Source organism: Pinus tabuliformis, chromosome J (assembly GCF_031772625.1).
Source record: "Pinus tabuliformis cultivar Carrire ecotype Pingquan chromosome J, CPIR1, whole genome shotgun sequence".
Classification (NCBI taxonomy): Eukaryota; Viridiplantae; Streptophyta; class Pinopsida; order Pinales; family Pinaceae; genus Pinus; species Pinus tabuliformis.
In genome coordinates, this window is record NC_142295.1 from 777,305,315 (window position 1) to 777,329,596 (window position 24,282).

A 24,282-nucleotide genomic window follows, 5' to 3' on the forward strand; every position below is an offset into this window, starting at 1 on the left:
GATTTTATCTATGTAGTCGCAAGAGGCATTGCAACATCAATGGGACACAATGACACAAGGGATTCACTCAATGAACCTATGACATAGCATGTGTGTTCGTGGCATACTAAAAAAAACTGTTAATTTGACGATATATTGGAAAATACCTATAAATATAACTTTGTTTAACCCCCTACCAATACAAACCCAATAAACCTTCCCAATTTATAAAAACCCCACTTTCACTAGATATTGTAGGTATCCATTTTTTCATTAACATTTTTTTATACCCCTTTATATTTATATCCCTAGTATAGTGACATGTTGTCTCTCTTATGGCCCCACATGCATTCGACAATGCACCTTTCCTATTTTTATATACATTGTAGCTGCATATTAGTTCTCCCACAAAGAAATTACTCAACCCATAGGCAACCACATTGCAATATGATTTGTGGAATTTAATGGTGTAAGGAACACAAAGATAAACTATGTTTTAGGAAAATTGATTATGTGCATGTATATAAAATGACATATAAATTGATCTATATGGTGATGAAAAATCAATTTATGAATCTTTATGAATACATTTGCACCAAATAAGTTGTTCAAGCACAAGTCTAGACCCTCTAGATGAAAAAACACTACCTACAACCAAGGTTGGGGCCCCAAACTCAAATCCATATAAAGCAATGGGTTATACCGACATCACTCAATTAATCATTCACTCACTATCTCTCAAGAAATGGAACTTATTATAACCTATTTGGGTCTCTAGAGAGGAATAAAGAGAGCAACCTCCTTATGTGTTATTGCAATGCATATCTAAGAATCTTGTTATACTCATGCATTCATGGTGAATTATGATGGACATGAAAAACCACCCTTATTTATAAGTAACAACCTTTCTTTTTATAGTATTTACAAATTACAAGATATAGACAAGAGAAATTCACTATTTTTGGCAAATGTTGTATATACAAACTATGGTATAGGAACACTAAACTAGATGAAATATTGTCTAGTCTCTACAATGATGTGGTGTGCTCCTTTGTAAATTCTCAATAAGATAAATATTTTATTTTATTTACCAAAAAAAATTAATGGGGTCCAAGTTGCTAAGTCAAATAATTGTGTTGTATTCATAAGCATGTGTGCTTGATTAAGTATTGTATTTTATGTTGTGATTTTCCTAGTTCACTTATAAACTAATGCAAAATATCTAGCACATATTGAATGTGAAATCACACTCCAACAACATATAAAAATGAAAACTCTATCAAATTCTAATGACAAATGGAATTCACATAGAGAATACCTTATTGGAAGTTACACTCCAACCTTCAATTATTACCCTCCCTTCTTGAATCCTCTAGCATGGATTATTCCTTCTTCAATGTGAAATCTTGCTCTAACATTGATCTATAGATGATGTGACCATGACCTATCCATCTCATAAACACGATCACTTTCATGGAATTAATTAAAAAAGTGTGTTCTTAATCAAGTTAAGTTCAAGGATTCTTTTCCTACAAGGATGAATGAGTGGCTCTAATTGGTCAAGAATAGTTGGCTTGGTTCACTACTTTTATTTCCAAGGTCGAGGATTATTCAAGAAATGAAAGAACCATATATTTAATGGTCAACAACTAAACAACTCTATTGTGTTAAGTTAATAAATGTAGTCTAATTTTTAATGTACGTTCATAACACTTCACTCCATCATTCCTCTCCTCATTCACAATATAATTAATTGATGAACAACTGCATGGCATTGAATTTATGGCATTACTCAAACAATTGTTTTCCCAAAACATGTGGTTGTATCTTGATATGATGCAACAAAATCGTGATCTAATGTTCTAGGAAATAAACCAACATTGATGTAATTGAAGAGACCACTTGGAAACTTGGGTGATTTCTAATTTATGGGAAATGTGTAGCCTTGAGGGAAAATTTCTTAGTTTCATCTCACATACACAAGTACATTGTCATGACCAACATCATGATAAGCAAGGAAAACAAATCAAGCACCATAAGCATATCCATCTACCATCGCCAAGGGCATCAAATCACATGAAAAATCTCTCATCAATACATCCAAGCTCATCCAACAACTACTCCAATCTATGAAATCTCATACAAGCTAAGGGGTAATAGGGTCTATTATCTATAATGTGTTTATTGTCAGCAATTTCAAGCCATGTGAGCCATTTCACTTGGAGTAATCTATTCCATTCACACATTTAGAGGCTTCCATTTCATAATTTTAGCCTTCTCTTTCTAAAGATGTTTTTCATGATGTCCATATCAAGACTAGTAGGTGACATCAAATTAAAATCTCTCCCTTTTGATTAAAAGCTACAATTGATGGAGTTGTTCATGCACCTTCTAAATTTTCAATGACTTTGGGGTTCTACAACCATTCAAACATGAAATCAAAGAAATAATTTTCACTATATAATACATTGAAGATACAATAATAATATCTTTATCTTAATCACAAACTAATTTTAATTTTAATTTTTATAATATAAATATATTATTTTTTATTTATTTTTAAATTATATATATATAAACTCAGATTTATACTTCTCAAAGAACTTCAATGCACAATTATTATTTTTTTGAATACATTATTATATATGTGTGTTATTTTAACAATTGAAAACATCACAGTAAGATTTATACCTTCTCAAAACACTTTTATGAACAATGATTACTTTGTTGAACACGGTAAGGGATTAAAGTGTCTACATGAACCTAGTAATGATGAAGAGTAAGGGATTAAAGTGTCTACATGAACATAGTAATGATGAAAACTATTGAAAGAGGGAACAAAACAATTGTGCATGAGCTTAAAAAAAAAATGGCAAATGTATCCATACATAAACAAATACAAAAATAAAAAAATGTGGTGCCATATCTTCAATGGAGTAGAAATGGAATTGTTTTTTTACTCTCCATCTCAATTTAAGGGATTAAACCCATTTTTTTTTTTTTATCATTTTTACTATGTAGCTTTAACGGCTGAGATGTTAATGAATTTTTTTTAAATGTTATAAAATTTATTATAACATATTTATTAATGCTTAATTAAAAAATCATTATTTTTAAAATTTACTAAATTAAATATTTTTAACAAGGAAACCAATATCACCTGAAATACTTTTTATTCTATATTTTAATTTAAAAGGGACAGAAAATAAACTTATTAATTATAAAATAAATTAATTATATATATATATATATATATATTCTTTAAATACAACTAGGGAAGCATGATCTAACCAAAAAGTAATAAAGCTTGGAAACAAAATATTTACATTTGCCTTGTTGTTTATAGAACACTCACTCATGAGCAATCCTTAGGCTTCAAATGTTTTAAATTGTGAACTCTCTAAAAGAAAATGTAATATTTAATAAAATGAACCCATACTCACATTAAACATGAGAAAAAAAAATGGATTCGTCCACATTAAACATAAAATAACTAATTGTACTCGAATCTTGTAGATGAGTGGTTTCAGAATGCCACCAGAGGAGGCCTGACAAAATGGATACTGATACCACTTGGAAAATTCTTAACCCCGCAAAGGACTCATATATTCTCTCCTTCAAACCTCAACACCAACCCATTGTCCATTCAATCTTATCCTTAGATCCGATTAGAAAGAAAAATTAAAAAAGCACCAACAAATTAATTCAAGTTTCCAAACAAGTGAAATTATGGATAAGCACAGAAATGAAAACTGAAGTTTAAACCAGGAAATCATCCATGAGAATCTTACTTTACATTTTGTGTCTATAGTATTCTACTCAATATTGACCTCAACTTTTAGATTTGTAGCTAGGTTCTTCTGGTATGATGTGATCAGAGTTTGTTTACCAAATTGCTCATGTTCTATTCAAGACTCTAATTCTGCCTGCTTTGAGGATGAGTACACAAGCCTGATATCAGATGTAACCCCTGTAGAAGTAAGATTATATAAGTTACAGTAAATGATTGGATATTGTTAGAAACAAAAGAACTAGACTCAATTTCTACTTAAATAATTATATTATTGCAATTATACTTCCTCTATTTACAAGTCTCTAGAACTCACCATTGGCAAGACCAAGCATAAAATCAACAGGATTCATAGCTAAAGAAGGTGGGTACCCAATGGAAAAAAAATAATTAATAGCTTCAAAAACTTGCCCATAATATATAGGGCTCCCCTCTGAAAGAAAAATGACTTTGTTGAACATGTGATATAATATACCAGAGGGTTGGTGTATTATAGTAATCACAGTCCTAGAGGGTTGGTGTATTGTGGTAATCAAAGTCCTAGAGGTTTGGTGTATTGTGGTAATAACAATCCTCCCTCTAACAAGATTTTGCAACATTGATATAATTATGTGTATTAGTTGAATACAAACGAGAAGTTGGATCATTTAGCAGAAGGCGGTTGGGATTTATTAACATCTCTTGACCAATGCTAACTATTTTTCTTTTTACTCCAGAAACTCCTCTAAGCAGAGGTCCTCCAATTATAGTGTTTCTGCATCTAGTTAACCCTAGTTCTACTATGACAGAATCTACCTGCTCTACCTTCTATGATTTGGATAAGGTTTTAGGAAACTTGAGAAGAGCATCACATGTCATTGCTTCTATGATAGTTAGATGATTCTCCTTTTATGGAATTTTTGAAATTTTGTCCGTTGAAAAGGAATTTTTCGGAGATTTTGGCTTGAAGCCTTCCACCCAATTCACTGAGAAGAGTGAATTTTCCATTCCCAAAGGGTCCTAATATGGGTAAGATTTCTCCAAGACACATAATTCCTGTTATGCATGTTAGCTCTGCTACATGTTGCTGATTTTCAGAGAGTGGAAGTAAGCTTGGTCCCAGGTTTCTTGCTCAGAAGAGGTCTGCACTGGTTTTTGTCCTCCTCCTTCACCTCGCTTACTCCCTTTTGTTGGAAATAATACTGAGAGGGGGGGGGTGAATCAGTATTATCAGATCAATAAAACCTTTTCAATTTCACACTCAGAAACATATACGCGACTTCAGTTAAGTGAACCCGCGTGTACACGCGACTGTGTCTAAAGCAACTAGCGTATATGCAGATATCTTATGATTCAGTTAATCTTATCTTCAGTAAATGCATCAGAACATTATTAAGCAATTTAGCAGTAAACAGGTGCAGTATAACAGAACAGAACATCACACAAGAGCCACACACATGAACACCATGATATAAGGTGGAAACCCAATGTGGGTGAAAACCACCTGCTGCAATTCGTCTCTTTCTTCTTTAATGAGAAACTTCTTTTACATTATACTGGTGCAGTCCTTTACCAGTATGCAGGCTACAACCTGCAGAGGGCTACAACCCTCTCTCTCGTTTTCCAACTACTTTTGGAAGGGAGCTACAACCCCCTCAGCTCTTGTACTAGCTGATCCATTTACTAGTACGTAGGTGCTGACCCTACAACCTTCAGGGACCACGTTTCATCAATTTTCAGACTGGATCCAAGAGTACAAAGCAAACATTACCGCAATACAGTCATCAACTTATACTTGCATCAAAATTCATTAAACAACCCAATACCGAATCACTGAAACCCTGTCATCAAGAACACAGAACCCAAACCAGAATCTAGAACTCTGAAACAACCACCAGAATCAGCAACAACCTGAAATATCAACCCTTATCATGCATACGCTACTTCACTGTACCAAAACCGCGTGTATACGCGCTTTCTCCAAAGGCAACCCGCGTGCAGATCTAGAAATGATTACTTCTGCCTTTGCTGTCAGATCCGACCCTTGCCAAGCGTCCCGAACAGATAACCAGCAATACCAGATCCTCTCACTGCGTCAGACACCCACACACACTTATCTTTGCCTAGTGATCTTCTCCTTATATAGCCTTAGGCCTTGTTCAATACCAAGAGCCAAAACCATAGAAACACAATACCATCAACTTCAAAACTAGGGATCGACACGCCCGTCGAGACACAATGGTCCAAAACCATAGGCACAACTTCCAAGGACTAACCGCCATGGACCAAAGGTACTTTTCCACATACACGCGCTTTTTCTGAAGTCAACCTGCGTGTACACGCGACTTGGGCTTAACAAACCTGCGTGTATGAACTTCCTTGGTAAGCTGTACTAGAATCTGTCTTCTGATTAAGTTGCCATTACCTGTACCAACTTCTGAGCATCTGTACCAACCTCTGAGTGAGTTGCCATCAAGGACAACACTTGAATCATAATGCCAACAATCTCCCCCTTTGGACTTGATGGCAACCACTACACCAAGTCACTCTCCCCCTTTGACATCAAGGGCAAAGGGCGGACCAAGATATTCTCTTCTTTGGTATACCTTCTGCTGTCCATACTCCCCCTGAGTACTTGCTGAAATCTCCAACTATGCTCCCCCTTTGTGTATGCCAAAGTGTACCAATCTATCCATCCTGCTCTTGCTGAATTGTGCTGTTCATGCTCCCCTTGACTGTAGGCAAGATCTGCAAAAGATGTTCTTCAAGAAGAACAAGGACTTATACATTATAGAAGACCTTCCTATCACCAAAAGACTCAACATACATTCATTATTCATCCCAGGCATAGTGGGGAAACCAACATAGGCCGTTACATGACCTTGACACCATAAAAGAGATATCACAAGAGATACATGACATAGAGACGAAATATCTAGACCAAGACTTATGAAAGCCACCAACAGCATCATGATATAAGCATCAGCCTGCAATACCATTCCTAAACAGTAAGATGTATCACTTATCTTCATAGACTTTATCAACAACTTCTAACCATAATGCCAACAATGCATTATTTGAAGAATATTCTCCCCCTGAGTGTGAGCCAACCATGTCTGAACCATTTCCTGAGTCTGTTCTGCTCCCCCTGAGCCTGAGCCAACCATGACTGAACCTGGGTCTGTTCTGCTGCCCTTTCTCCATATAACCATCTGTTCTGCTGCCCTTTCTCCATATACGCGACTTTGCAGCATGTAACTCGCGTATATACGCGACTTGTCTTCATTATCTCAGCGTATGCAGGATGGAATACTGAATCTCATCACTTTCAGATTCCCCTGTGTCTGTTATGTCAGCTGACTGAGTTGTCCCACACCTTTCTGTCTCTGTCTTCTTCAATTCCTGCAACTGTGATGATGTATGGTCCCCTTGTCTTGAATTTTGAAATCTGCTTCTGCATTCCCTTGCTTTATGCCCATAGTTGTTGCATGTATAACACCTTATATTTTTCATGTTCCTTCTATCACAATCAATTGCTTTGTGTCCATATGCATTACAGGCAAAGCAATACCCTCTGAAATACCTGGGATGAGATGATCTTTCTTGAACCATTCTACTTCTGCATCTGGCTGCAACATGTCCAAGATTATGACATACATAACATTCAACTTTATTCAGCGGAGGAAATAATCGTCTATCACGTCCATAGTTAGGAGTAAAGGATCTTCCTTGAGGAATTTCTTTTCTTGGTTGTTCCTTGAGCATTTCAGATTTCTCATTAGAGTTTCTTGTCTCACCTTGTGAACTAGATTCACCTTCAACATATTCATGAAAACCAAGACCAGTCTTGATAGCAGGAGATCTTTGACTATTAAGAATATCATCCAAGACTTTAGAACTATCTTGAAATCGTAAAAGCTTATCCTTTTCTTCTAGTTTACCTTTCAAGATATTTACCTCAACTTGATGTTGTTCTTCCTTTTTCAGATACTGCTTCCTTAGGTCTTCTTCAACTTTTCTCCCTTCTTCTACTTGTCGCTTTAGTTTGATCACTTCATGTTCTTGATCTTCAAGATCTTCTTTTAGAGAGAGGATCTTTGATTCAAGTCTCTGAATAGTTGTGCTCTGATCTTTTGCTATATCCTGCAATTTCTCCCTTACCCTGGTTTCTGTTTCCAATAGTTCTTTTAATTTGGCAGCTTCTTCAGTTTCTGCATTCTTCTCTTCATGTGCCATGAGACTTTTAATATCCTCGCTATCATTGGATGAAGCATTCTTCTTCTTGTGCGCCATGAGACTTCTAATATCTTTACTATCATTAAATGAACTTTTAATATGGGAATAATAGCTTCTACCATCTTCTTCATATATCCCTTCTTTGTTATGAGGACATCTAGCAGCATAGTGACCAACTCTACCACATAGAAAACATTTGAAAGGCAGCTTATCTTTGAATCGTCCAGTTCCCCGTTCAAGATTCTTGACAAAATTTACCTCATCTTCTTCCTCTGACACTTCGAATGCGGCCTCTGGTGGTACCTCTAGTCGCATTTCAAAAGCAGTTAAGATCCCGTGAAGCTGTGACATGGTAATTTTTCGCACATTCTCCTTTTCTTCTATGGCAGATACTTTAGAATCAAATTTAGTAGACAGAGATCTCAAAACCTTTTGAACTAAGACAACTTCCTCAAATTCTTCACCCAGATCCCTCATACAATTCACAATCTCATCCATACGCAGGAAATAATTAGCTACGCTTTCATTACTTCGCATCTTAAGAGTTTCATACCGGATTCTGAGAGTTTGAAGCTTTGCTATTTTTACCAGATCATCTCCTTCGTAGCTTGTAACGATTTTGTCCCATATTTCCTTAGCTGATTTGAGATGCATGATCTTCATAAATTCTGATTGAGTCAAAGTACCCAATAGGACATTAACTACTTTGGCATTGAGCTCATATTGCTTTTTCTCTGCTGGATCTGTAGGAGTTGCTGATGGGAATTTGTATCCTCCTTCTATGAGTCCCCAAACTTCTGCTCCAAGAGACTGTAAATATGCAGTGGTTCTTATCTTCCAGTGAGTAAAATTGTTCCCGTCAAAGACTGGTGGCCTGATGTGTGCCTTTCTTTCTGGATTAGCCATTTTGATGGATCTTTTCCTTCAAGCGATCAAGCTTCCTCTGAAGGACCGGCTCCGATACCAATTGTTGGAAATAATACTGAGAGGGGGGGGGTGAATCAGTATTATCAGATCAATAAAACCTTTTCAATTTCACACTCAGAAACATATACGCGACTTCAGTTAAGTGAACCCGCGTGTACACGCGACTGTGTCTAAAGCAACTAGCGTATATGCAGATATCTTATGATTCAGTTAATCTTATCTTCAGTAAATGCATCAGAACATTATTAAGCAATTTAGCAGTAAACAGGTGCAGTATAACAGAACAGAACATCACACAAGAGCCACACACATGAACACCATGATATAAGGTGGAAACCCAATGTGGGTGAAAACCACCTGCTGCAATTCGTCTCTTTCTTCTTTAATGAGAAACTTCTTTTACATTATACTGGTGCAGTCCTTTACCAGTATGCAGGCTACAACCTGCAGAGGGCTACAACCCTCTCTCTCGTTTTCCAACTACTTTTGGAAGGGAGCTACAACCCCCTCAGCTCTTGTACTAGCTGATCCATTTACTAGTACGTAGGTGCTGACCCTACAACCTTCAGGGACCACGTTTCATCAATTTTCAGACTGGATCCAAGAGTACAAAGCAAACATTACCGCAATACAGTCATCAACTTATACTTGCATCAAAATTCATTAAACAACCCAATACCGAATCACTGAAACCCTGTCATCAAGAACACAGAACCCAAACCAGAATCTAGAACTCTGAAACAACCACCAGAATCAGCAACAACCTGAAATATCAACCCTTATCATGCATACGCTACTTCATTGTACCAAAACCGCGTGTATACGCGCTTTCTCCAAAGGCAACCCGCGTGCAGATCTAGAAATGATTACTTCTGCCTTTGCTGTCAGATCCGACCCTTGCCAAGCGTCCCGAACAGATAACCAACAATACCAGATCCTCTCACTGCGTCAGACACCCACACACACTTATCTTTGCCTAGTGATCTTCTCCTTATATAGCCTTAGGCCTTGTTCAATACCAAGAGCCAAAACCATAGAAACACAATACCATCAACTTCAAAACTAGGGATCGACACGCCCGTCGAGACACAATGGTCCGAAACCATAGGCACAACTTCCAAGGACTAACCGCCATGGACCAAAGGTACTTTTCCACATACACGCGCTTTTTCTGAAGTCAACCTGCGTGTACACGCGACTTGGGCTTAACAAACCTGCGTGTATGAACTTCCTTGGTAAGCTGTACTAGAATCTGTCTTCTGATTAAGTTGCCATTACCTGTACCAACTTCTGAGCATCTGTACCAACCTCTGAGTGAGTTGCCATCAAGGACAACACTTGAATCATAATGCCAACACCTTTCACCCCGCTACCTTCGTCTTTTCCCTTGACGTCCTCTGATGCGATATTGCGATGTGATCTAATCGCAATCCCACATCGCTCGCTGCCTCCATTTTTCCCCTTGACGTCCTCCAATGCGATATTGTGATGCGATCTGATCGCATTCGCACATCGCCTGCTGGCTCCATTTTCCCCCTTAATGTCCTCCGATGTGATATTGCGATGTGATCTGATCGCAATCGCACAGCGCCCGCTGCCTTTGTCTTTCCCCTTGTCTTCCAACCGATGCGATATTGCGATCACTCCTCTGCCATCCAATCAGTCCCGACAAAATCCAATGGCATTCACTTCCCCCATTCTTGCAAACCAACCACACATTAACTCGCGTTCAAAGTGGTTTCATTCCGCCACACGTCGCACGATGATTGTGATCACTAGCCTTTATACGTTTACCACCCATTTCCGAAAAGCGGTGCGAGCAATACTGCTTACCGCTCGTCCTCCGTCCCCACCCTTCAAACTCCCCACATCTCTTCCGCCCTATGACCGTTGGATCTACTTGCCTGCGATCCAATAACTATTTTCCACTCCACTGCTATATTTCCCGATACTTCCGCTGACCAGATCTTCCACCCGCCATGTAGTACACCACTTTTGATTATTCTGTGCTCCCGAAGGACAAAGTGGTCATCTGCCAATACTCAACGCATTTCATCTCCAACCACTGCATTAAAAAAATAGAATGGCCGAGAACGAGAAGGACCAGCCTCGAGCAGATCAGAGCATTTATCAGTTATGGAGCTTCATCCATATTACATTCCACCTGTTCAGGAAGGACAACAGAGCACCAGAGAACGTCAAATTCATTCATTAAAGCAAGCAGATTGTAGCAGAGACTCCATTAGAGAGTTAAAGCGGTTGGTGGTCCATTATGACCCCTCCATGCATAGACCAACAGAATATCTTTGTAACCAAACTCTATATATACCCAGAAAATAGATGTAATCTGGGGGATGGGTTGATAGTTGTGTATTGATGTAAGGTTCAACTTCTAGAGACTGTAACTACCTTTATACTTGCAGCGCCTGGTCTTCATTTTCAGCTAATACAAGTTTCTTTTGTTGTTAATTGCTCACTTTCCATTTCTACTCTGTTCTAGGCTATGCCTGTTATGCATTTGTTCATGTGCTCTTGATGTTTAGCATTAGAGGGGTTGTCATCCCACCTCTGTGTTAAAATCTTGTATGTATCATTGAAGGTGTTATTCAGGTTTTTTTTACTTAGTGCCAGAGAGTTGTCATCCTGTCTGTGCATTAGGAAATAGATTCGCAGACCTTTTTACTAGTTGTCGCCGGCCATCACAGGGCCCTGTGCATTTGCTGGGGTGGTCAGTATTCTCCGTATTCACCCAATCCTCAAACTGTGAGTAATTGGTGGTCTAAAGCCTTGTAGTCTGGGGGTGTTCACCCATGTCTGGAGTTAAGCATAGTAGAAGTGGTTATCTGGCTTGGACAAGCATTATTCCTTCCATTCATCCATTCCCCAACATTTTGTTGAGTTTTTGTAATGTTCCCCAGCATCTCCGAGATACAACCTAGGAGAGTTTCTTGGGGTGATAACAATGCCATTCAATATGATATTTTAAAATTATTTATGCTTTTAATTATGTGCAACATAAAACAACATTGATGCAATATTAATCTCCCATGCAACTAGAAATGTCAACCTGCAAGTTTAATTTTAAACAACATCACTATTTATTTTTCCAATGGAACAACGATATCTCAAACAAAAAGGAGAATACTTGATTTACATCCTAACTTGTAAATGCATTACCTGTATCTCTTTCAATCTCTTTATAAAATCGCTTGAATGCAAAAGCAATAGAGAAGTGAAATGGAAATTTACATGTAGAAGTTTTCCTTTGAATTATTAGTCCCACATATCACATCTATATCCAAACTCTGTTTTACATTTTTCATCACTTTATAACCTACAATTTTTGTTTTTATTTTTGAATAGAAGAACATTTCATATCATTCTGCTTTGGGCTGTAATTTTAGCCTGTAATATAATCTTGAAACTACAAAACAAAAATCCAACTGAAAACATCAGAATTTATACCAATTGTAAACATCAAAATTTATAGGATCATAAATTGTAACAATCATTGCTAGCCACCATGTAAAATAACAAAGAAAGCTTTCCAAAATTAACCCACAATGATAATGGAAAATAAATAAAAATTATTTATTGCTAGACAAGTTTCTACAAAACCCAGATAGAAGCAAATATGCAAACATAGATTTTGCAGATGATAATTCTATATAGGGAGCTCTGATGCAGGAGCATCCAGCTCAGGGAAGGACATGGCGGGAGTTTGTCTTGTTCAAAATAGTTTGATTTTCATTAGTTTTTTTTATTTTCTAGGAATGGCTATCTTAGCCAATGACAATGGTTGCTTAGGTAATTGTTTTTTTTCTCTTAGTTTTATTTAGAATTTGTTTTAATTTACAAAGCAAGAAAACATAGTTATTCAAGAACCGTTTTAATGTAAGGACTGGCAGTTCTTCTAATTGCTTCTCTACAAAACAAAATGAAAAAGCAACAGATGTAATTTTTTTTTTTGCCATCATAGAAGACATACAGAGAAAACACAGAAATATTTTCTGAATACAAGAATGTCTGAAACCATGCATGCTACAGTCCTAAATTCATTCCTATTTTATACTTTTGAAATTATTTCTTTTTTCCCATCAACAAAGCTAAAAATACACAGGTGAACAACAAGCATAAAGGAAAAGAGAGCTATCGGACAAACCACAGTGCCAACAGAGTGAAAATACGAAGGGGTCGAGCAAGCTATTGTTACAGAGACAAGCTTCAGCTACAGAAACCAAACACATTCCAAATTTCCATTGCAGAATGTAAGCAAATGAATTTCTAGTAAAAATACAATCATATATATATATATTTGTCAAGAATTCGAAACATTACAGTGCATTGGTCAAGGACCAACAAATAGTGTCAAAATAACCAGATTACAAAACCCTCGCAAGTCCATTACAGGGCCATTTATGATGGGGCCAACCCACGTGGTCCCGCCTTGCCTCAGCTGATGTGGACTTACGTTATTGAACTGGTTAGATGCGCGTTAATTGGAAATTGATTATTGTTTAATTTGCAGTCAACTTGGCATGTACTCTCATTACTCCTCCGTTGGACACCTGTTCTCCTTGGGATCCTGGCAAACCCTACCTTGTTTCTGTTACCCGGTTCGCGCCCTTACGGTCATTTCTACCTTCGGTGCTTGGTCTCGGTGGCCTCTGTGTTGTTTGGTTCCGCCTCTGGTTATTTGTCTGTGATGAAACCCTTTGGGTTTCCGCCTGTTCTGTGGTGATATGATGAGGGCCCAGCTATACTCTGTCGTTCCTGTGTTGGTTTGTCTGTCCGGCGCTTGGTTTCTGTGGTAAGTTATTACGGTTCCATCATATGCTCGTTTCATTTTTCATGGCTGTGAACACTCTCCTTTGTTTGGTTACGTGGGTTCTGTCTGGTCTGGTCTTCTTGACAATTCTTTGGTTAACTGCTATGGCGTAATGGTGCTCGGTCCGCTCAGCTCGACAGTTACCCAGGTCGATGGAATTCCGGGTTCTTTCTTCTCCGGCGCTCGGCTATTTTGACAAGGTATGTCACAGTTCTATGCTGGAGTTTCTTTACCTTTATTTGCACAGAGACTAACGTTCTTCGGCCCCTCTGTGGGCAGGGGTCTCTGGTTCGGGTTCTTTTGGCCTACGGTTCCGGCTCACTATAAGGTATGGTCACTCTCTTATATCCATGCTCAGGGTTTTCGTTTCCAGGCTTTACGGCTTCACTTCTTATGCAAGGGTTTTATTTAAAAGAAACCCTGACCTTCCGCCTTTTGTGTCTTTTGCAGGTGTGGCCGTCCTCTGTGTCGTGGCAGTGGCACTCGTCGACTCCTTCCGGGTAGTCCTGTTCTTGTTTTGCTTTTCTGTAATGAGTCTTGGTCCTGGTCACGGATTATGGTCGCTTGTTATGTGGAATACCTGTTTAGTTGTCGTGTTTGGAATTTCTGGGTTTGTCAAACCCTTGGCCGTAACTTAGAAGGGTTTGTGGTGTCGGTTGCAACGCTGTTAGGTTGCACTATGATGAACTGTTCTATGTAATTTTTATGCTGAGAAGATACATTGTAAAATTAAGTAGAAGATAGACTCATTCACTGCCAGTTCTGGTCGCTTACCTGGTGACTGTGTTTGTTTGGTTTGAACCCGTAGTGGGTGCTGGTCCTTCCCGCCTCTTGTTCGCTTTCTTCTCTGCCAGTTCGTAACTCTTCGAATACTGTAAAGAATTTTTGATATATGTAAATAAAAGTGAAGTATTTATACAGCACTGTACATACAGGCTTTTGTTACTGAGGACACATATATGAATAATCTGTTTGCTTGTGCACTGAAATAAAATGAAGGAAATGTATATTGATTTTCTGTTATTCTCTTGTGTGTGCTCCGCTGCTGAACCCCATTGGGTTTGCTTGCTTGTCTTTTTATACAATGTTTCCAGGCAATTTGATAACTGCTGGTAGTTGCTCAATTAGAGTTTTAGCAGTTACTACAGACATGACTCTCTTTGACTATTAACTAGTTTACTTAGTCTGCTCTTTACAATAGGAATTTATTGTTAACTGTCTAATGACCCTAACCTACTATTATCGTTTCTAATTAGAACCTATTACAGTAATTCAGACATAATGAACAGAAACCAAAATAACAACGGTTAACAATGTAGCTGACAAAGAAAGAAAGAGAAAAAAAAAACATAAGAACGTGACAGACTTGCTGTCCGTTCAGTGAACTATTTCTCGTCCCCAATCTTTTTCAGAAACTTTGTCCGCCCTCCCTCGGTCTTCACCCTGTTGACCAGATGCTCCTGCATCAGGCTTCCGGGGTAAAAGAGAACTCATGGCTCCGTCCCATGAGCTCCTCCACCGAGTAACCAGCCTTCTGAATCTGCGCCGCGTCGAGCCATGAGCTGTCCTCCATTGGACGGTCTCTCCACTTGACGAGGTAACGCAGATACTCCTTCCTGCGCGTCTTCTTGGCTACCTGGGTGCTGAGGATTCCTTCAATTTCATGGGTCCGGACCGAAGGCATCTGCTTCTTCCAAAGACTGCTCTCTAACTGGGTGTCCCGTTGTGGCTGTACCATCCTATCATCTTCCGCCTGGGCATGATATGGGAACAGGTCTGCCACGTTGAATATAGGTGATATGCCTATATCAGGTGGCAGCTGAATTTCATACGCATTAGCCGAAAACTTCCGCAGAATTTTGCATGGACCGATTTTCTTGTATTTCAACTTGTTATATGTGCCCTTAGGAAACCGTTCCCGGCGCAGATGCGCAAGGACTTCGTCTCCAACATCAAAATGTACCTCTCGTCGCTTTGTGTCTGCGTGCTGTTTGTATTTCTGCGTGCTGTCCTGCAATCTTAATTTGACCTTTTCATGAAGTTCACTCATTGCTTCAGCAAAATCTTCTCCATCTGCACTTCTCCGTTCTAGCTGTCCCAAATCTCGTAGTTCATGTACCCCTCGAGGATGCATACCATACAAAATCTGAAATGGGCTAAATCCGGTGCTCCGATTGGGCGAATCGTTATAAGCGAATTCTGCCTGGGCAAGAGCTCGATCCCATAATCGTGAATTTTCTCCTGTCAAACTTCGTAATAAGTTTCCTAAGCTCCTGTTCACCACCTCTGTCTGTCCATCAGTCTGCGGGTGATACGCAGAGCTGAAATTTAACTGCGTGCCCAACTTTTTCCACAGGGTGCGCCAAAAATGTCCCGTGAACTTCACATCCCTGTCTGAAACAATAGTTCTAGGTAAGCCATGTAATCGAACTACTTCTGTAAAAAACAGGTGTGCCACATTTGTGGCGTCACTAGTTTTTCGGCAAGGAATGAAATGAACCATCTTTGAGAACCTATCTACCACCACCATCACTGAATCATATCCCCGCTGCGTTCTGGGCAATCCTAGGACAAAATCAATACTAACTGAATCCCACGACCTACTTGGAACAGGTAGGGGTGTGTACAGTCCAGTGTTCTGGCTGTGTCCTTTCGCCAGTTGGCAGATTTTACACCTGGTTACATACCTCTGCACGTCCCGGCTCATTTTTGGCCAATAATAAAAATGCCCGAGCTACTCCAACATTTTATCGATGCCAAAATGTCCCGCTAGTCTGCCACTGTGTTTCTCTCTTACTAAATTTTCCCTCATCGAACAATCCGGAATACATAGCTGTCCACCTCGAAACAATAATCCTTCCTGTAAATTGAAATCTAGCCATGGGCTTGTATTCCTTAATACGGGATTTTGGCATGCTTCAAAAGCTTCCTTGAAGTCCGCGTCCATCTGGTACAAATCCTTCAGATACTCAAATCCCATCACCTGTATGCCACTTTCTTGTAAGAGCAAGGCTCTTCTGCTTAAAGCATCCGCCACTTTGTTGGCTTGCCCACTTATGTGTTTTAACACAAAAGTAAAACTCTGCAAGTATTCTACCCACTTGGCATGCTTATGGTTCAATTTGTGCTACTGCGTTACATATTGTAATGCTGAATTATCAGAGAACAAGACGAACTCATTGCCCAGTAAGTAGTGCCTCCAATGTTTCAAAGCTTGGACCACTGCATAGAACTCTTTGTCATATGACGAATACTTCTGCCGACTCTCATTCAGTTTTTCACTAAAAAACGCCACTGGTCTGTCCTCTTGACTGAGCACAGCGCCAATAGCTGTCCCGCTTGCATCACAACGAACCTGAAAAGGTTTACTAAAATCGGGCAGTCTCAAGATCGGCCTCTCCGTTATTTTCCGCTTCAGAAGTTGGAAACTGTTTTCTGCCGCCTTGGTCCAACAAAAAGGTTGGCTGGCCTTTTTGATGGTCTCTAGCATTGGTGCGCAGATCTCACTGAAATTCTTAATGAATTTTCGATAAAAACTTGCTAAACCGTGAAAGCTACGTACCTCAAACAAATTCTTAGGTGACGGCCAACTTATGATTGCCGCAATCTTTTCTGGGTCCATCTTTAACTCGTTCTCTGCAACTACAAATCCCATATAGATCAACTCCTTCTGCAAGAAAGTGCATTTCTTCAAATTTATCAACAGTTTGTTCTGCTGCAGCTTCTTGAATACCCTTCGAATATGCTGAAGGTGCTCTCTTTTCGTCCTGCTGAAAATTAAAATATCGTCCAGATAGACTATCATGAATTTTCCAATAAATTCCTTTAACATTTCATTCATCAATCTCATAAAAGTACTCGGAGCGTTACTCAACCCAAATGGCATGACCAGCCATTCGTACAGTCCTTCGTTGGTCTTGAAAGCTGTCTTCCATTCGTCTCCCTCCCTAATTCTGATCTGATGGTACCCACTCTTTAGATCTATTTTTGTAAAGTAAGCTGCCCCACTAAGACAGTCTGTCATGGCGTCCATTCTAGGCAAGGGAAACCTGTATCGAATCGTAATTTTGTTTATAGCCCGCGAATCCGTGCACATTCGCAATTCGCCACCTTTCTTGGGTGTAAGTACTGTTGGTACTGCACAGGGGCTCAGACTTTCTCTGATCAGTCCCTTATCCAACAACTCCTGCACTTGTTTGCGTACTTCTTCATTGTCCTTTGGACTCATCCTGTACGCTGCCTTGTTCGGCAAGCTTGCCCCTGGTATAAAATCAATGTGATGGCTGATACTCCTTTTGGGAGGCAACTTATCAGGTAACTCTTCAGCCGCAATGTCTTGGAACTCTTCCAACAGCTCCTGTATTTCTTTGGGCAGTTCTAATTTCTCCAAGTTCACCAATAATGGCTTCATCCTCCTCACAACTGCAAAATTAACTTCATTTTCCTCAACCTGTTTTACAAACTGTTTTCCTCCAATTAACAGCGCCTTTGTTTCGCTTGATTCTGCTGTGTCTTCCTCTTTGATGGGTACAAGTGTGTGTTTGACCCCATCCTTTGTAAATTTATAACAATTGGTCTTTCCATCGTGTGTCACCTTCCGATCATACTGCCATGGTCTTCCAAGCAGTATATGGCACACGTCCATTGGCATAATATCGCAGACCACTGTGTCGTGGTACTTGCCAATGTGAAACTCTACCTCGCATTGTTCATCAACTAACAGCTGGTGGCCTTTCTGTAGCCACGACACCTTGTAAGGTGTGGGGTGCTTCAGCCGCTTCAACCCCAGCTTTTCCACCATCTCAGTGGCAACCAAGTTATCCGTACTTCCGCTGTCTATTATCAATTTGCAGCATTTTCCATGCGATTTACAGACTGTCCGGAACAGTGCTTTCCGCTGTGTTGGTTCAGCCACCTCCTTGGCTGGTTTTAACAGCACTTTATTCAAAATCAAAGCTTCTCCCGTTTCCGCCATGTCTTCCACCTCCCGGGGTTGTGCTTCAGCTTCTTCAGGCTATGCCATAAGTGTTCCCCTCTGACCTGCCTGTTCAACTTCTGGACATTCAAAGGATCTGTGCCCCCATTTATGGCACCTGTAGCACTGGACACTAGTCCCTCTTCCGCGGCCATTCCCTCGTCCTCGCTGATATGACCGACCTCCTCTGGTGCTTTCTCCTTTCTCTGCTGTCCCCGAAGTTTTAGAACTGCTGCCTTCTTCGCTGTTCGCAGCAGTCCTTCCTCTGCCGTAGGACTGTCCCCGTCCTCTGCCATTCCCTCTCCCTCTCCTGTTGTTCTGTTTTCTGTTGATTTTCTCCTCAGCCTTTACAGCACTCTGAAAGGCTTCTTCAATATTCCGGGGAGAAAGAATACTGATTTCATCCAATATTTCCATCCTCAAGCCATTTACGTACCTTGCTGTTTTTTCTGGGGTATCATCCGTATAACCAGCACGTAAATTCACTCGGTAAAACTCTTCCGTGTACTCCTTGACAGTCATACCCTTCTGCCTTAAATTCTGTACTCGCCGATATAATTCCACCTGGTAGTCTTTTGGCAGAAATCTGCCCTTCAATTTTGCCACCATCCTTGACCATTTTCGTATCGGCAACTTATTCATTCGTTTTCTGTCCGCTTGGACACTGTCCCACCACAAGAGGGCGTGTCCCTTTAACTTAGTTGCAGCGAACCTAACTCTTCTATCCTCACTGACTTCCTCATTTTCGAAATATTTATCTAGTTCGCTTATCCAGTCCAACAGGACATCTGCGGACAGACTGCCATCGTAATTAGAAATCTCTGTTTTGGGTTTGCTGCTGGCCAATAGAATTGAACGCAGCAGTCTCAATTCCGGAGCTTCTTCGTCTGACCCGTCTGTAGCAGTTACCGCTTCCTCCTCACTGTCATCTCCAAGTTCCGGGTCTCTTCGCCTACCCGCCTCCACTGCTTCCAAACGAGCTGTAAGAACTCTAATCTGCTCCCTCAATCCTTCATCTGCTCCCCTACGTGCACCTCTTCCACGTCCTCGTCTTGGTACTTCCATCCTCTTCTATTTCTAAAAAAAACTGCTCTGATACCACTTGATGGGGCCAACCCACGTGGTCCCGCCTTGCCTCAGCTGATGTGGACTTACGTTATTGAACTGGTTAGATGCGCGTTAATTGGAAATTGATTATTGTTTAATTTGCAATCAACTTGGCATGTACTCTCATTACTCCTCCGTTGGACACCTGTTCTCCTCGGGATCCTGGCAAACCCTACCTTGTTTTTGTTACCCGGTTCGTGCCCTTGCGGTCATTTCTACCTTCGGTGCTTGGTCTCGGTGGCCTCTGTGTTGTTTGGTTCCGCCTCTGGTTATTTGTCTGTGATGAAACCCTTTGGGTTTCCGCCTGTTCCGTGGTGATATGATGAGGGCTCAGCTATACTCTGTCGTTCCTGTGTTGGTTTGTCTGTCTGGCGCTTGGTTTCTGTGGTAAGTTATTACGGTGCCATCATATGCTCGTTTCATTTTTCATGGCTGTGAACACTCTCCTTTGTTTGGTTACGTGGGTTCTGTTTGGTCTGGTCTTCTTGACAATTCTTTGGTTAACTGCTATGGCGTAATGGTGCTCGGTCCACTCAGCTCGACAGTTACCCAGGTCGATGGAATTCCGAATTCTTTCTTCTCCGGCGCTCGGCTATTTTGACAAGGTATGTCACAGTTCTATGCTGGAGTTTCTTTACCTTTATTTGCACAGAGACTAACGTTCTTCGGCCCCTCTGTGGGCAGGGGTCTCTGGTTCGGGTTATTTTGGCCTACGGTTCCGGCTCACTATAAGGTATGGTCACTCTCTTATATCCATGCTCAGGGTTTTCGTTTCCAGAATTTACGACTTCACTTCTTATGCAAGGGTTTTATTTAAAAGAAACCCTAACCTTCCGCCTTTTGTGTCTTTTGCAGGTGTGGCCGTCCTCTGTGTCGTGGCAGTGGCACTCATCGACTCCTTCCGGGTAGTCCTGTTCTTATTTTGCTTTTCTATAATGAGTCTTGGTCCTGGTCACGGATTATGGTCGCTTGTTATGTGGAATACCTGTTTAGTTGTCGTGTTTGGAATTTCTGGGTTTGTCAAACCTTTGGCCGTAACTTAGAAGGGTTTGTGGTGTCGGTTGCAACGCTGTTAGGTTGCACTATGATGAACTGTTCTATGTAATTTTTATTCTGAGAAGATACATTGTAAAATTAAGTAGAAGATAGACTCATTCACTGCCAGTTCTGGTCGCTTACCTGGTGACTGTGTTTGTTTGGTTTGAACCCGTAGTGGGTGCTGGTCCTTCCCGCCTCTTGTTCGCTTTCTTCTCTGCCAGTTCGTAACTCTTCGAATACTGTAAAGAATTTTTGATATATGTAAATAAAAGTGAAGTATTTATACAGCACTGTACATACAGGCTTTTGTTACTGAGGACACATATATGAATAATCTGTTTGCTTGTGCACTGAAATAAAATGAAGGAAATGTATATTGATTTTCTGTTATTCTCTTGTGTGTGCTCCGCTGCTGAACCCCACTGGGTTTGCTTGCTTGTCTTTTTATACAATGTTTCCAGGCAGTTTGATAACTGCTGGTAGTTGCTCAATTACAGTTTTAGCAGTTACTACAGACATGACTCTCTTTGACTATTAACTAGTTTACTTAGTCTGCTCTTTACAATAGGAATTTATTGTTAACTGTCTAATGACCCTAACCTACTATTATCGTTTCTAATTAGAACCTATTACAGTAATTCAGACATAATGAACAGAAACCAAAATAACAACGGTTAACAATGTAGCTGACAAAGAAAGAAAGAGAAAAAAAAAAACATAAGAACGTGACAGACTTGCTGTCCGTTCAGTGAACTATTTCTCGTCCCCAATCTTTTTCAGAAACTTTGTCCACCCTCCCTCGGTCTTCACCCTATTGACCAGATGCTCCTGCATCAATTTAAATACATGTATAAGTTATAAACAACAAAGTTGCACGCATATGGTGGAGCCACAAGCGCATTGCCCAGAACCGCAGAAACCAAGCCTGACTACACGCTCAACTCATAAAACCCTATGAATAGTAAATCCTCGAACAAACAACAAATAGATATCAAGGGACGACCCTACTCGTTTCAGGTGTAGGAGACCGGCGCAAGAACCACGAGCAAGCCATCGTCCACCTGCACAAGCCACCCATTAGGCCATTAGTAGTTGACACAGAGGGAGCCACAACTATAACAACGAAAAACAACTAAAATAGAGTGCAGAGCTGTGGAAACTTACCAGGGCAGAGTCTAACTTTGGCAAGCCACCAGTGGAGCCACGGAGCCGAGGTCGCAGCCATAGAGTCACCCACTGCCGTAGAGGAGTAGAGGCCGTCAGCGCCTGAGTGAAATGGAGTAAAGAGAAACAGCAAGGAAGGAGAAGATACCTTCAGAAAATTGTTGAAAGGGAACTGGAAACGGAGCGACCCCATAGTTGCAACCTGTAGCAAAAACACACAACCATTAACCTGTGAAGACAGTGCATGGAGAAGAAACGAATGACCTGAAACTGAAACTGTGAAAACAAGCAAAGCCGAGTAGAAGTCGAGAGAGGGAACTGGTACCGAAGGTTTCACACCCCGTAACCAGCATAGAACGAGCACAGAATGAGCAAGGAATCACTCACAAGTGGAGACCCACATCATACAGCAGACTAGGCATAGCTAGAACGAAAATGAAGACAAGACAGAGTAGACCCTTGCACAGCAGACCCCAGAACCACACCAGTAGCATAGCAGCATAGGAAAAGCAAACAACGCCAAATGAAATGAACAACTAATGTTTCGAGGCATAGAAGGAGCGGGAAGGAGCAGAGCCTGAGACCTGGACACATGTCCTATCTCCACACGCCAACATTACACCGCATTAAAGTCAACCAACCACCATATAATAAAACAAACCAATCAACGCATATATCATTAACCATCATAGTTAACACTTAGCCGAAGGTCGTAGGGGCTGGTCCCATCAATTTTGGTATCAAAGCAGGAACAGTTAACTGATAAAATGGAAGCTGGAAGAAGAGGTCGTGGCAGAGCTATTCAGAGAGTAGTAGATGAGGGGTTGAGGGAAGAGATTAGGATCCTGAATGCCCGTTTGGCGGCAGTAGAAGCAGGAAGAAGAAGGGATCCGGAAGTAGGAGATGATAGTGAGGAGGAGGCTGTAGTTACAACAGATGGATCAGATGAAGAAGGACCTGAGATCAAATTGTTAAGGTCAGTCTTATTGGCTAGTAGTAAGCCAAAGCCAGAAATTCCAAATTATGATGGCAGTTTGTCCATAGAAGTGTTGTTGGACTAGATTAGTGAGCTGGACAAGTATTTTGAATGTGAGGAGGTCAACGAAGATATGAGAGTTAAATTCGCTGCTACTAAGTTGAAAGGACACGCAACCTTATGGTGGGACAATGTCCAAGCAGAGAGGAGAAGATTGAATAAGTTACCAATTAAAAAGTGGACCAGAATGGTCGCCAAGATGAAGGGCAGGTTTCTGCCCAAAGATTACTAGATTGCTCTACATCGACACGTACAGAATTTGAAACAGAGACGAATGATGGTGAATATACCGAAGAATTTTATCAGGTGAACTTGAGAGCTAGTTATACTGAAGACACCCCAGAAAAAACAACAATATTTGTGAATGGCCTAAGGCTGGAAATATTGGACGAAATAAGTATTCTTTCTCTGAAAACCATAGAAGAAGCATACCAGAGTGCCTTAAAAGTGGAAGAAAATATCACAAGAAAGTAGAATGCCAAGAGAGGATGAGGAGCAGGCAGAGGAAAAGGACAATCCTTTGGCAGAGGAAGGACTGCCAATAGCAGTGAAGAGGGTAGCAGTTCAAAAACCTCAGGGACAACGGAAAAGGAGGGCAGCACTAAAGGAGGAAGGCCATACCAGAGAGGAAGGGGAAATGGCAAAGGTAGAGGAGTTGTCTACCAATGCTACAAGTGCCGCAAGTGGGGGCACAGATCCTTTGAGTGTCCTGAAGGAGAACAGGTTGGTCAAAGAGGAGCATATGTTGCTCAGATAGAAGAAGCAGAGGCACTGCCTCAGGAGGTAGAAAATGCACCAAAGACAGGAGAGGCCTTAGTCTTGAATAAGGTCTTGCTGAAACCAGCAAAAGAAACAACTGAACAAACCCAAAGAAAGGCATTATTCCAGACTGTGTGCAAGTCACATGGCAAATGCTGCAAACTGATTATAGACAGTGGAAGCACTGATAATATGGTTGCAACAGAAATGGTGGAGAAATTGGGTTTAAAACGACTAAAGCATCCATATCCCTATAAGGTGTCGTGGTTACAGAAGGGTCATGAACTGCTGGTTGATGAGCAGTGTGAGATGGAATTCCATATTGGCAAGTATAGGGACAAAGTTATTTGTGACATCATGCCCATGGATGTGTGTCATATTCTACTAGGTAGACCGTGGCAATATGACCAAAAAGTTTTTCATGATTGGGAGACAAACTATTACAAGTTTGTTAAAGATGGGAT

The 24,282-nt window shown here is 40.5% G+C and overlaps 1 pseudogene; it reads right to left on the reverse strand.

Annotated features, from left to right (window-relative positions):
- Positions 1 to 3,887: 3,887 nt before the first annotated feature.
- Positions 3,888 to 22,216, reverse strand: LOC149229027 (ABC transporter G family member 14-like; annotated as a pseudogene).
- Positions 22,217 to 24,282: the final 2,066 nt, after the last annotated feature.